We start from the raw sequence: 15,284 nt of genomic DNA, 5'->3' as shown, positions 1-15,284 counted from the left end.
AGAAACGGGACATATGTACACTAGATTCTTCCTCTTCTCCTTCTTGGGAATAACATTGCCACCTGAAGTCCCTATTTTCCTCCATTTCTCCATGCCCACATTTTCTATCTGTAGTTAAATCTGTTTAATTTGGGGTGTAAGGATTAGGAGAATTCTTTCCCATATATGTGAACTGCTCCTCCATCTCAGTCTGTATCAAAGAGGAAACAATATTTTGGCCTCCATATGTTGATATCTTTGTTCCTCTGTAGGTTAAGAACTGATGAGGCAAATAAGGCTGCTAATTATTTTGTGTCCCCTTAAATCAAATTGAGTTAGCAGTCCTTCCTAGTAGACAACAACCTTAACTTCAAACATTGGAGCTCTTGTCTAAAGAAAATGGTTTTCCCTACTAACATGAAGATGTCTGAGTCAAAGTTCATATTTTATTCACAGACATATGCTGATCATTTCTGAATTTCTTTTCTGATGCTATTATAAAAAATGGAATGATTTTTACTTTAGGAACTGACAAATAGAAAGTAAGAAAAGACATTTATACAAAAACAAAAATCTAATGAAACTAGTGGAAGAGGTACGGCTTGTTCCAATATCCTCTCCTAAGCAAATGGTCATGAGTCAATTCCGAAAAGGGTTTAAAAGAAAGACCCCAATGTTGACTCTGTAGCAAAGAATCTAGAACAACAAAGGGTCAAAACTTACATTTACCTTAAATAACGACAGGCTCACCCTGGCCCCATGCTTTGGAGGGCCTGCTTTGGGCACATACAACTGACCTCAGAAATCCCTGGGTGTCCTATATGCTTGCCTAGAGTCCTACAAATTAGAGTAGGTCTGTAAAGGTCTTCCACAAAATAAACCAGAGAAACAAGTGTAAGACATCACCTGAGGGATTTGCAATTCATAGAAAGAGAACATTTAATAGGATACCTGTCTTGTCTTGGGCCAAGTGAAAGCTTCTTTGGTATTTATCTGGTCCATTATTATTTATGATAAATCAATAAAACTGTATTTAGAGATAAAGCCATGTTAGATTACATGCATCTTCTCAGTAACCTTGAAGTGATAATTAATATTAATTTAAAAAGACAGCTTTGATAGTAAAATAAATTGATGTTTTCCTTCTCCTTTTCTGTCTCTAAATAATGATATTCCTCATTTTTATTTTACTTAATTTTTTTCTTTTCTTTTCCTATGCTGCCAGCTTTAGCTACAGCCAAAATATTTACTTCTATGTATATAACTCTTAACCATTTCCTCTCATATCAGTATTCATATTATATATTTCTCTTTTTAATGGATTTATTGAGATATAATTAGCCTATAATCAAATTGACCACATTTAAGTGTACAATGCATTGATTTATAGTAAGTTTACAGAGTTATATAACCATTCTAACAATTCACTTTTAGAATATTTCCAGCATTTCAAAAAGATCCTTCATGGGCATTATCAGTTATTCCCTCTTCTCATATACAGTCCCAAGAAAGCACTAATTTGCTTTGTCTCTATAGATTTTTTTTTAAGATTTTATTTATTCATTTGACAGACAGAGATCACAAGTAGGCAGAAGCAGGCAGAGAGAGAGGAGGAAGCAGGCTCCCTGCTGAGCAGAGAGCTGGATTAGGATGGGATGTGGGGCTATATCCCAGGACCCTGGGATCATGACCCTAGCCGAAAACAGAGGCTTTAACCCACTGAGCCACCCAGGTGCCCCAGATTTGTTTTTTTTTTTTAAGACTTTAGTATTTTAAAACACTTTTAACTTTATAGAAAAACTGAGGCGATAGTATAAAAAGTTCTCATATATCCCAAACACATTTTCCCAAGTTATTCACACCTTATAGTACTATGGTATATTTGTCACAATTAGTGAACCAACACTGATAAATTTTTATCAGTTATAAAGTTGAAATCAGTGTCGGTCCTCCAATTTTGTTTTTCTTCAGTATTGTGTTGACTATTCTGTGCTTCTTGCTTTCTGTATAAACTTCAGAATCATTTTATTTTTTAAAAATTTATTTATTTTTTGAAGATTTTATTTATTTATTTGTCAGAGTTAGAGAGAGAGAGAGAGCACAAGCAGGCAGAGTGGCAGGCAGAGGCAGAAAGAGAGGCAGGCTCCCCGCTGAGAAAAGAGTTCGACTGGGGACTTGATCCCAGGACTCTGGGATCATGAACTGAGCTGAAGGCAGTGGCTTAACCAACTGAGCCACCAGGTATCCCTCATTTTCTTTTTAAATCTACAAAATTGTTTGTTGGTATTCATAAGGATTTCATTGAACCTATAAATCAACTTGGGAAAATTAGAGACTTGAAGAATATTGGGACTTCCCATCCATGACCTCATGTCTTTTAATTTATTTACATCTCATTTGATTTCTTTCATCAGGTAGTTATGTTTCTCTACATAGATTTTGGATATATTTTTTAAGACCTGGGTATTTCATATTTTGGTGCTATTATAAGTGGTATTATGTTTTTATTTTCAAATTCCAATTGCTTATTAATAGTATACAGGAAAATAATTGACATTTGTATATTAACATTGTATCTTGGGACCTTACTCTACTCATGTATTAGTTATAGAAGTCTCATAAATTTTTTTTTGTGATTCTTTGGATTTTTTAGATAGACTATCATGTTATCTTTGAATAAAGAGATTTGTTTCTTCCTATCTTATTTACATAGCTTTTGTTTTCCGTTTTTTAAAATCTTACTGCACTAGCTCAATTCTATAGTATGTTTGCTGAATATGGGTGAAAGGAAAGGACTAGAAGAGAGGAAAGCCTCATCTTGTTCCTAATCTTAGGGGAAGAATAATAGTTTCTCAAGAATAAATATGATGTTAGTTATACATTTATTGTAGATGTTTGTCATTTTGAAGAAAGTTTATTTCTAGTGTGTTAAGAGTTTTTATCAATTAGTGGTTTGGCTTAGTCAGTTGAATGTCTACCTTTGGCTCTGGTCATGATCCCAGGGTTCTGGGATTGAGTCCCAAGCTCCCAACAGGCTTCCTGCTTAGTAGGGAGCCTGTTTCTCCCTCTCCCTCTGCCTGCTGCTTACCCTGCTTGTGCTTGCTCTCCCCCTCTCTGTCAAATAAATAAATAAAATCTTTAAGAAATAAAATAAAATAATGGGTTTGGAAGTTTATCAGATTTTTTGCATCATTAATATGATCATATGATTTTTTTTCTTTAGCCTGTTGATGTAGTGGATTATATTGATTGATTTTCAAATAGGGTACCACCCTTGAACACCTGGTCATGGCACATAATTCTTTTTTTTAATACCTTGTCAGATTTGAGTCATTACTGTTTGTTAAAGACTTTTGCACCTATATTCATCAATGATTAGATTATTTACTTTTTAAAAAAATTTTTAAAAGATTTTTATTTATTTATTTGACAGAGAGAGAGAATACAAGTAGGCAGAGCAGCAGGCAGAAAGAGAGGGGGAAGCAGGCTCCCCACTGAGCAGGGAACCCGATTCCGGGCTAGATGCCAGGACCCTGAGATCATGACCTGAGCCAAAGGCAGAGGCTTAACCAACTGGGCCATGCAGGTGCCCCAAGTTTATTTTTCTTATATAGCTTTATCTGGTTTAGGTAACAGTGGTCTTATAGAATGAGTTATGGAATAGATCATAGATAGTTGGTATCATTTCTTCCCCCTTAAATATTTATTAGAATTCACTAGTGAAAAGTTCTGGAACTGGATTATTTGAAAGGTTATTAATTATCAATTCAACTTATTTAATAGGTACTGGTTTATTCTGATTATGTCTTTTTTCTTCATGCATATTTTGATAGTTTGTGTGTTTCAGGAAAATGGTTCATTTCATCTCAGTTATCAAATTTGTGGCCCAGAATTGTTCATAATATCCCTTTATTATATTTTTAATTGTTATGACAAGATAGGGATTACCCCTATTTCATTTATGATATTGATAACTTGTATATTCTCTTTTTTCTTAGTCAACCTGGCTGGAGCTTATTGATTTGAATGATCCTTTCAAAGAGCCCTTTCTGTTTCCTTGATTTTCTCGATGCTTTTGTGTTTTCAATTCCATTTATTTCTAGAATTTTTCTTCTTGTGCAAATTAAGCTTAAATTGCTCTTCTCTCTCTGGTTTCCTAAAGTTGCAACTTAAATTATTGATTTCAGACATTTCTTTATTTCCAATACCTGCATTTAATGCTGTAAGTTTCCCTCTCAGTATTGCTTTTACCACATCCCACAAACTTAATAATTCCATTTTCATTTTCACTTAGTTCCACTTGAGAAACGTATTTGATTCATGTGTTATTTAGAAATGTGTTGTTATTTTCCAAATATTTTGGGATTTTTCCAGCTATCTTTCTGTTATTGATTTCTGTTTTAATTGCATTGTGGTCTGAGAACACACTTTGTATGATTTCTATTCTAGGGAGTTTATTACAGTGTGTTTATGGCTTAGAAAGCAGTCTGTCTTGGTGATTATTCCATGTGAGTATGAGAAGAATAGGCATTTTGCTATTGTTGGATGGAGTATTTTTTAAAAATCAATTAGATCAAGTTGACAGGTAGTTCTGGTCAATTGTATGCAGCTATATTAAGTTATTGCCAATAAGTGAGAGATGCTAAGATACATCAAAAGATGATATTGTGAAGGATGGAAAAATTGGAAAGGAAGGTGAAAGATCTTCCCTAATATGCAGTGTGCTTGAATTTCTTTCCCCCTTATGGATTAAGATAAAGATTACTCTTTTTCATTTTAGGATTAATTTTAACTTAATTATATATTATAATTTGTATATTACATATATTACATAAAATAAGACTTGTGGACAACTTAATGAACTATTCATAGATTTCAAGGAAAATTCATTTTTAAGTTGTCATTTGGAATATAATATATCTGTTACATTCTGGAAAAAGAATAAAATCTCAAAAAAAAACCCCAAAAAACCTTAAACTTAGAAAACATTCAAGCCAAGGAAGTTTTTTCTACACTTGATCTTAGCCAAAAGGCCGAGAAGCGATAAAGGAAGTTTTTTCTTTTCGACTTCAAATGTATATATATATTTGCCACAAGCATTTTTAGATTTCTCATGACTTCAACTCATTCCCATTTAACAGTACAATTTGAAGTGTTATACATTCATATAGGAGAGTGAAAGAGAGAAAAAGAAAAGGAGCGTGTGTGTCTGTATTTATATGAGTATGTGTATGGAATTGCTGTTAGAAACTAATACAGCTATTTAGAGATGACAAGACCATCACTAGCAGACACTTTTTAAGGGTGAAGAGTGAGAAGACTAGCATAGTCATATCTGTGTTAGCAAGAGAATTTGCATTAGGTCCCTGTGACTCTTTAACAAATTACCACAGAACTGTTGGCTTTAAACAGCATAGATGTGTTCTTTCATAGTTCTAGAGGCCAGAAGTCTGAAATGAAGGTGTTGTCAGGGATGTACTTCCTCTAAAGACATGAGGAAATAATTTATTTCTGGCCTCGTCCAGCTTCTGGAGGCTGTTGGCATTCCTTGCCACTCCTTGTTATTCTTGAGCTTTTAGTGATCACTGAAGTCTCTTCCTGTCTTTACATGGCCTCCTCTTCTGATCTTTCTCTCTGTCAAATAAATAAATAAAAAATCTTAAAACAAAACAAACTCCTCTGAGTTTCCATCAAATCTTACTCTGCCTTCCTCTTACACAGATTTGTCATTGGATTCATGGCTTATTTGGGTAATCTAGAATAAGCTTCTCCTCTCAAAATCTTTCACTTAATCACATTTTAAAATGCATATAACTAGGGACGCCTGGGTGGCTCAGTCAGTTGAGCATCTGCCTTCAGAACAGGTCATGATCTTGGGGTCCTGGTATGGCGTCCTACATTTGGCTCAGGAGGGGGTCTGTTTTTCCCTTTGCCCCACCCCATCACTCATGCTCATTTTCTCTCAAATCTTTTTAAGTGTTCTAAAAAGTACAAATATTTATATATATCTATATCTATAAAATCTTTTAAAAATCATTTTGAAAATAAAATAAGACTTTCCAAATAAATGAATTAAATCTTTTAAAAATCTTTTTAAATAAAATCTTTTTAATAAATACATATCTTTTTAAAAATATGTATCTTTTTAAAAATACATATCTATATCTATATCTATATCTATATCTATATCTATATCTATATCTATATCTACCTTTCTTTTACCATATAAAATAAGATTCACAGTTTCCAGGGATTAGCATATGGACATATCTTTTGACACCACCATTAAGACCACCAAAGTCTGTTCTTTGGCACCCAAGTATTTGTGTTTGTCCCACATATGAAAATTATTTACCTCATTTTGATATCCCTATTAGTCTTGTCCTATTATAGCATCAACTCTAAGGCAAATATTTCATGTAAATGTTATTAGCTCAACAGCCAAAAATCTCATTTTTAAAATCCTCTGAATCAAATATGGATCAACACTAAATCTTGGTCAATACCCAAAAAGCCTTTCCACAACCGGACTCTAGGCAGGCTCCTCTGAGATCTCTTCTCAATGAGGCCTCAACCTTAGGTCTATGAAACTTAAAAAAACATTAGCAGTTTCTAAAAGCTCAAGGCTGCATACTGAAAATAACTCTAGCCTCTCTTAACATGTCTGAAAAAAGAAATAAGGCTTCTAAAAAAATTTAGTGTTTATTCTATGTCTGAGGAGAAGGCCTCTGTCTCATAGTCTCTGTGGGAAGTTTGATCATTTCCAGTCAGCAAACAAAAATGGCCTAACCACATTTACACTGACTAACCTTTTGTATTATTATTATTATTATTTCTTTTCTACTTCACTGACTTTGCTGAGCCCTCACTTGCCCCAGTCCTTACTCCCTTAATCTGCATTAACCTCTACACAAATTAAAGTTCAGTTCAGTTCAGTTCAGTTTGTGCCGAACTATTTTTTTTTCTATTGTAATAATTGCAACTGATCAAATCTGCCCTTAATACTTTAACAAGTGTATGGTTTTATCTTTGATAATATGATCTGTTCTAGCTAAAATTCCTCTTCTTTGGTAGACCTGTGAAGCTAGAAAACAGGTTATCTGCTTTCAAAATACAATGGTGGCATAGATAAGCAAAGGCTAACTGTTACAGACATTCCCTTTCCAAAAGAGGAAAAAAAAAAAAAAAGGGAGGAATAGAGGAGTCATAGGCCCCAAGCAAGTTTAAAATCAAGCATCATTATCCAAATAGTGTTTAAGGCTTGAGAATAATTTGCTGTGGTTCAGTGTTCTACTCCATAGGCCTGTGGTGTTGCCCTCTGGACACCTGGATGTACCAGGCCCTACCTTTTCACCTAGGACTCTGCTCTTTGGGTTCAAGGTTCTGCCCTCAGGGTTTTATTTTGTATTGTTTTGTTTTCAGAAACCTTGTGGGTCGCTGTGTATGCCATAGAAGTCAATATCATTAGATAAGAGGCTACTCTTCAGATCTTTCCTGGATAATCCCATCTCTGTATTTTGCTTCGAGGAGGTGGTTGAGTGAGTGGGTCCACTTGTGTCACATGGCTAATCTCTTCAGCACGTGGTTTCCAGCCATATCCTTAGGCTTTTCTCCAGAGCAGACATTTATAACAGGGAATCTCCTAATATTAGTATGTTTTGTTATCTGTATACTTTGAGACTTCCTAAATAATGAAGTTTATATGCATCACTATATGTGAAACTACCTCAAATTCCTTGGTATGCCTGGCTAAAAGAACCTACCTGTATTAAGTGAGAAATTATTTTTATTGGAAGAGTTTAAATGATTTATGAATCTTGAGATCTGCATTTTGCATTTGATTATTTCAATTGTATATACAGAATACAGATTTTAAATGTAGGATCTATTATTCCTGTAAGTTTGAATTTTTTTTGCCTGACACTTCCCAGGTGACAAGAGCATTATATTATTCATGACATCACATGAATATTTTTAAAGGAGTATTTATTATTTTTCAAGCAAAATGGGAAGTAGAGAGACACATACATGTACATTTTGAAATTTAATGATAATACAAAGAAAAGTCTGGAAGTAATCAAAAGTGCTAGAAAGAAAAAAGAATTCATTTAACACTCAAATTTTAGAGGCACCTGGGTGGCCCAGTGGGTTGGGCCTCTGCCTTTGGCTCAGGTCATGATCTCAGGGTTCTGGGATAGAGCCCCGCACTGGGCTCTCTGCTCAGCAGGGAGCCTGCTAACCCCCTCTCTCTGCCTGCCTCTCTGCCTACTTGTGATCTCTCTGTCAAATAAATAAATAAAAAATCTTAAAACAAAACAAAACAAAACAAAACTATAACACTCAAATTTTAGAGCTGCTAGTAGGAGGGCGTCTTTAAAAAATAAAACAAACAAGTAAAAATCAGAGTATATTTTAAGATCCCAAAGGAAGTTACTACAGTATTTTTGCAGGTGTAAGTCAATCCTTGAGGCATGAAGATTCCATTGTTGAAACTGGATGTTTGCTCTTCAAGAGTATAAAATCTTTCCTGGAAAGAAATTCCTCTATATTGTGCAGAGGATTCTCCATATTGAATACCTATCCAGAAGAGATTGAAAACAACCCAGCTAATCCTCCAAAACAACTCTAAGGTATTTTCTTCTAAGAATTACACTAAAGGTTCATGATTGGACTAGGAAAAAATACATTCTTGACAGCAAAACAAAAGTCCTAGCTCCTTAAAAGCAGATATTTTATTTTGCTCATAAAGGGTAAGTAACTTTTACTATGTCTTTAACTCTGGCTTTACACATGTCAACTTATTGAATCCCCAGGAACTTTATCTTAATCCACTTTTATAAATATGATACTCTGCCACAGAGGCACACTATTGGAAACTCCAGCTGAGTTCTGCTGCAATGAAGCCAATTAGGGTTGGTGAACATGCCCTCCTGTATGCTTCTCATACAACATCTTCACCAAAGTGTTGTTTTTCTAGCTTGTAAGAAGCTTGCACTCTAAAGCTAAGCCCTACTGAGACCAAACTGGATAGAGCAAATCTACCCTGTACCTAGTCCAAACCTCTAAAATAAATCATCTCATAATTTCTCATTAATAGCACATTCGCCTGTGTCATATTAGTTGCATGGGGACAGTCAAATACAAGGTACATTTGGCATTAAGACATTAGCTTATGTGGTAGCATTGTTATGGCTAAAGAAAAAACAGTATCTGCTGATTTTTGGTGAACAAAAGCATTATACTTATGTTCAGTCAATATAAAATTAATTTATTATTTTGTCCCGAGGCTTGAATTCATTGCCAATTTCTGAATGTATATGCATACTTTATTTTTTCTGGTTGAATATGAATGTATACATTATTGTGAAATATACATTTTACCTGTGAATCTAATGAAGTCAAGGATATCTCAAGGAAACCAATAAATAGTAAAGAATTGTAGTCAACCCCAGGTCACACTCCCCATGATTTCTAATTTCTTCAGCCTCAGAAAGCAAACATTTCTGCATTTGTGTATTCAGAGTCCTGTTCAATGAAGTAAATTAACCCAAGCCATGAGCATGGTAAATATAATGTGCTGTGAGGTATATTTGACATGATTTTTTTCTTTTAGCATACCACCCAGTGATTCCAATCTTTTTTTCTTTTTTTTTAAAGATTTTATTTATTTACTTGACAGACAGAGAGAGTGATCACAAGTAGGCAGAGAGGCTGGCAGAGAGAGAGAGGGGGAAACAGGCTCCTTGTTGTGCAGAGCCTGATGCAGGGCTCGATCTCAGAACTCTGGGATCATGACTTGAGCTGAAGGCAGAGGCTTAATCCACTGAGCCAGCCAGGAGCCCCCAGTTATTCCAATCTTAATGCTACTTAAAATATTAAGTCCCCACCTTATCTTAACTTGGCCATTGATAGAGACTAACTCCAAAGGCGTAGTTAATGAAAAGCCTTAAAAAATACATTTTAATTATATATATTCACTGCCCTCAATAGTTATTTAGGTTTTGATGCTATTTTGGTTCATGGACTCTCCTGAGAATCAGAGTCTATCTCACTCCTGAAAGATAGATGACTTATTTATACTTTTTTGTTATTTTTTTAAACAAAAAGTCAGATGATAGTCAAGTATCTGGGAAACTTTCATGCACTTGAGTTTAAGAAATCACAATATATAGCATGGTTAGGAGAGACTAAAAATATATTATTACTGGTTAAAGTAATTTCAAGCAGATGCATCCTGGCAAAATATGAAATGCTATCTCTTAAAAATAAATAGTGTACTTACTTGTGGAGCATAAGGAATAACACAGTGGACATTGGGCGATGAAGAGGAGAAGTGAGTTGGGGGAAATCAGAGGGAGAGACAAACCATGAGATACTTTGGACTCTGAAAAACAAACTGAAGGTTTTGGACGGGACGGCGGTGGGGTGTTAGGTGAGTCTGGTGGTGGGTATTATGGAGGGCATGTATTACATGAAGCACTGGATGTGGTGCATAAACAATGAATTTTGGAACACTGAAAAAAAATAAAATTGAAAAAAAAATAGTGTATTTTTAAGTACTGTAACCATTTTTTTTTTTTTTTTTAAGAATTGTACCTATGCAAAGAAAGAAATTTCACTCGGAGCTGTGACAATTTTATATTCTTATATGAAAGCTCAGATGTTTAGATATTAATTCCTCTCAGTTGAAAAAAATTGCCATTAATAAAAGCCACTATTACAGTACTGCAGATTATGGGAGATCAAAGAAGAAAAATAGATTAAGGAAATCAAATGGAATTTGACTGTGAACAATTAGAAATCCCAAGTGTTTCTACTGAAATACACATATTTGATCTGTAATAATAACAGCTGGTGAATTACTCATTCAAATTTTAATTCCACAGAGGTTGTTCTACTTTTTAGTCTTTCATTTAATGGCATGTGTCTGTTCTAATCTATATAATATTTCTTATCGAGTAAGTTCCCTGAATGTAATTTTTGGTAAAATAACCAAAAAGAAATTTGTTTAAATAAAATATAATTAGTACTAAAAATAATGGGAATGTGATCATCATAAATAGAGTGACCTAATTTTAATACCAGATATTTTTCATATAATTTAGAAGTCATTTTTCAAACTCATTGAGGAAGAGTTTAAGTATTATAAAAATAAAATTCCCCTCCAGTGTCTCATCTAATATTATGCCATTGAAAAATGACATGGAACATATAACCTTTTCATCTGAAACATGTTTACTGTCTTTTCCCCTTATCATTATCACTTTATTTCTTTAAAATGTACATATTTTAAAATAATTTCATTTACCGGTTTAATAAAGTCCGTGTAGCTTTTTTATGCTGTTTTAAGCACAACTTTTGAAAAATATATGTTTAGAATAAATTATCCTTTAAGCATAGTTTCTCTTAAAATTTTGAACATTTTTTAATAGATGTCTGTAAACTTTTTTGTAGTAAGGGCAACAGCTAGGCCCACTCAGAGTTCATTTCAGTTCACTGACTGTGGGTCACATATTCTCTTTTACTCTGAGCTCCAGGACTGTTTCCCAGTTTGCACATGCCCACTGATGTTTCTGCTTGATGTTTATATTCTCCCTTTAATGTTTAAACTAATTTCCAAGAACTTGTTCCTATATCTATGTAATTAAGTGTTCAGTCAACAATTTGGACAGTTAGTACTCCCACACCTCAAGCCTATAAGACTTACGGTCTCTGCTGGTTGGTCCCCAGTAGGCTGGGAAGCGCATGCAAAGGTCAGCCACTTAGCAAGTCTTCAAGGCCTTTACTTTCCAACAAGTCCTCTTGGATGTCTCCTGGGCATGTGTGCAATTTCTCAGTAACTAGGTTTGCGTGGAGAACATATGGCTCTTTCATTTCAGGGTCTCCTTGTTAAATTTTTGGCTTGTCTGTTCTTACTGCAACCAAAACCACAACTTCAGTCTATAAAAGGTTTGGGTTTCGCCCACTTGTTTTTCACAAAGTTCACCACTATTAGAGGACAAAGCTATGGGGTTTTGCCTGGACCCTGATCCATTTTGCTCACTCTGGGAGCAAAGCTGATTATTTAGGGTACCAGCCACATCCTTGCAAAACCATAACTCACATCAGCTATGGAGGAATAGGAGGGGACTTCAGCGAGAAAGCCACAAACTAGTGAGATTCTTTCATGAGGATCTATTATTATTCCAAAAATAAATATTTCTGAATTTGCTGTCTGCCTTTGGTCTATTTCTAGAACCTGAAAATAGTAGGTTTGGTCAATATATATATTTTTTTTTTACAGTTCCTTTCACAGAAAGGATTTCACCGACCTCTTCATATCACCATGGTTGAAGTTCCTTTAATATGACTATTGAATATGACTATTGCATTTGCAGGAGACATGTTTCCCTATTCCTCAGTGCCCTTGACCTCACATCATAGGGCCAGAAGACCATGAAGACAATGGAACATGACCCAGAACTTGACAGAAAATTAGGTGGTTGGTCTGTGTGAATCTTTGACCTGAGGTGATGATTCCTGAGATGTCTAGGTTGAGACTCATCTGTAAGTGCACAGGTGTAAAGTGCAATCTTCTTTAAGGACATTGTAACTACTGGGAGGAAGGAAGGGAGGGAGGAAAGAAAAAGTAAAGACTTTTCCAATGGTTTTATACTTCTTCCAAAGTTGTATTTACTTATTGTTTCTGTTTTTGTAGAAGAACAATATTGTCATGGACTTTAAATTATAATCTGCTGAACTCAAGATTTGTAAATGAATAATTTGCATGTATGCAAGAGCAAAATCTAGACTCTGGAATCGGAATACATTTTTGCTAGTGAGGGATCTTACACACAGAGTTTACATTGGTGTTTATAAGGAAGATCAGAAAAATCACTTTCTAACTGAAAGTGGCACAATCAATTTTCTGTAGCAAACCAATTTTAAGAATATACACTTACAAATCTAACAACTCATTATCGTTACCTATACAATTTTTGTTTCTCAATTAATATTAGCACTTACATATAGATAATTTCATCTTGATAATTACCTAGTCTTAAAATGTTAGTGTTTCTGGGGTGCCTGGGTGGCTCAGTGGGTTAAAGCCTCTGCTTTCGGCTCAGTTCATGATCCCAGGATCCTGAGATCAAGCCCTGCATTGGGCTCTCTGCTTAGCAAGGAGCTTGCTTCCTCCTCTCTCTCTGCCTGCTTCTCTGCCTACTTGAGATCTCTGTCTGAAATAAATAAATAAAATCTTTAAAAAAATTAGTGTTTCTGAGTTTATCAAAATACAATTTTACTCTAATTTTGTTCTATTTTATTTTATTGAGACAGCTAATTTTAACATAATGGTTACATTCCACAAAGCTTGGGATTCTGTAAAATAATGCAACTAATATTTTTTATAACTAAGGTCTAAGTAATCAATACTGAATTTTCTGATATCTGTATCTTCATCTGATGCTATGTATGCTACCACTTTTCTAGTACTTGTTATATTTCCTCAGCTATATGGTAAAACTAATTCACTATATAACTGTGCATTATTATCATATACAAATAGGCAATTATTTTAAATAATATATTACCTTAATAATATTTAGCTTGGCTGGTAATAAAACACTGCAAAGAACCTAAGTTCTAATTTTCAGTCTGGTGTGATCTTGGTATCTATTTTAAGAGTAATTGTAATTGAATAAGTAATGAATCATTTTATTTATCTGAAAGAGTATTCCTTGCTAATGAGGATATAATACCCTTTGTTTAAATAATCAATTTGAGAGTCAAGTGATTTTGTAAAACCGTAGTTCTTTTCTTTTCTTTTTTTTAAGATTTTATTTATTTATTTGACGGACAGAGATCTCAAGTTAGGCAGAAAGGCAAGTAGACAGAGAGGAGGAAGCAGGCTCCCTGCTGAGCAGAGGCCGACGTGGACTCTGGTACCCCGGGACCATGACCTGAGCTGAAGGCAGAGGCTCTAACCCACTGCCACCCAGGCACCCCATAAAACCATAGTTCTAATAGTGATTATCTCTGTAGCTATTTTATCCAAACAGGGGTGCAGATCATTTATTTGTTTATATAACAATTAGGACATATTCAAGTGAATTTGTCCCATAGTTTTCCTCTTAGCTATCATGTTACCCCATGTACCCTATATACCAACTACATGGGGACACCTTTTTGAAAATATGGAAATTAGGAGTGCAGATCTGCCATATGACTATGCACAATAGGCCTTCTACTATGCATGTTATTATATCAATAACTCACAGTATGCAGAAGGCCATCATTCATATTCACTTTGACTTGTTCTATAGTAGCCAATCCTCTGTATTCTAGAATAGCAATACCTTTCTATCGTAAAATCAAAACCCTTTATCAGATCATACTGGAGTATACTAGAGAGCCACAGTAGCAACCCATACTCAATAACCGTAGTAATGAGCCATGTCAGATTTTTTTTTTTTTTAATGTGAAATGATTACGTTTGAGGCTGTGTCTGTTTTCTAGGTCTCTTTACTGATGGAGATAAGGTTATGTTCCTTTACATTTTATATTATATCTTAAAAAAAGAAGACATTTATTGTTAAATGTAAGTGGTTAAATTCTTTTCTGATGAAGAAGAGGTAATGAGAAGAGAAGTGACAATACATAGTGGGATATGATGGGACATGGGGGATGCTGACAGATTGCCAAAGACTAACTCAATTACTAATTATTTTAGCCTTTTATGCTTTCAATTGGCTTAACTGAAGACTTTTTTTCTTTTTTTTGTGGTATTTTCTTTAATTAGTATTAAAAATTCCAAATTTTTTTAAAATTTTGAATATTTCCAAAATACTTTGACTAAAGCACGCTTTTGTACATTAAATGTGATCAAAGAAAACCCACATTTAGCTAACTCAGTTGGATGAAAATGGTTAGCAGAGAGAACAAGGCCTTTAACTGATATCACCATCCCATGTATTAAGGAGAGGAAAGGAGGAAATAAAGAGCTTCACTCAGCAAAACTCTCAATCAATTGAAAAAATAAATAAAACTTGGTCGTTTGACTTAGCAGACTGAAAAAGAGAAATGAAACAATTTGTTTGTCACGGCCAGCGTGACAAATCGACCAGGAACGTGAGGGTAAGAGGATGGTGAAAAGAAATTAAGAGACAAAGAGATGGGGGCAGGAGGAGCACTGAAGAGGATGTCCAACAGTGCCAGTTTTATTCCACGTCTTACAAGCATCTATAAGGCAGACCACAATAGGAGGAGTAATACATCACTACCTAGTCAGATGACCCCAAGTTCCTATAACAAGTTTACATTAACTA

Source organism: Mustela nivalis, assembly GCF_964662115.1.
Source record: "Mustela nivalis genome assembly, chromosome: 15".
NCBI lineage: Eukaryota > Metazoa > Chordata > Mammalia > Carnivora > Mustelidae > Mustela > Mustela nivalis.
The sequence above is the reverse complement of the archived record's forward strand: the minus strand, read 5'-3'. Positions refer to the sequence as shown.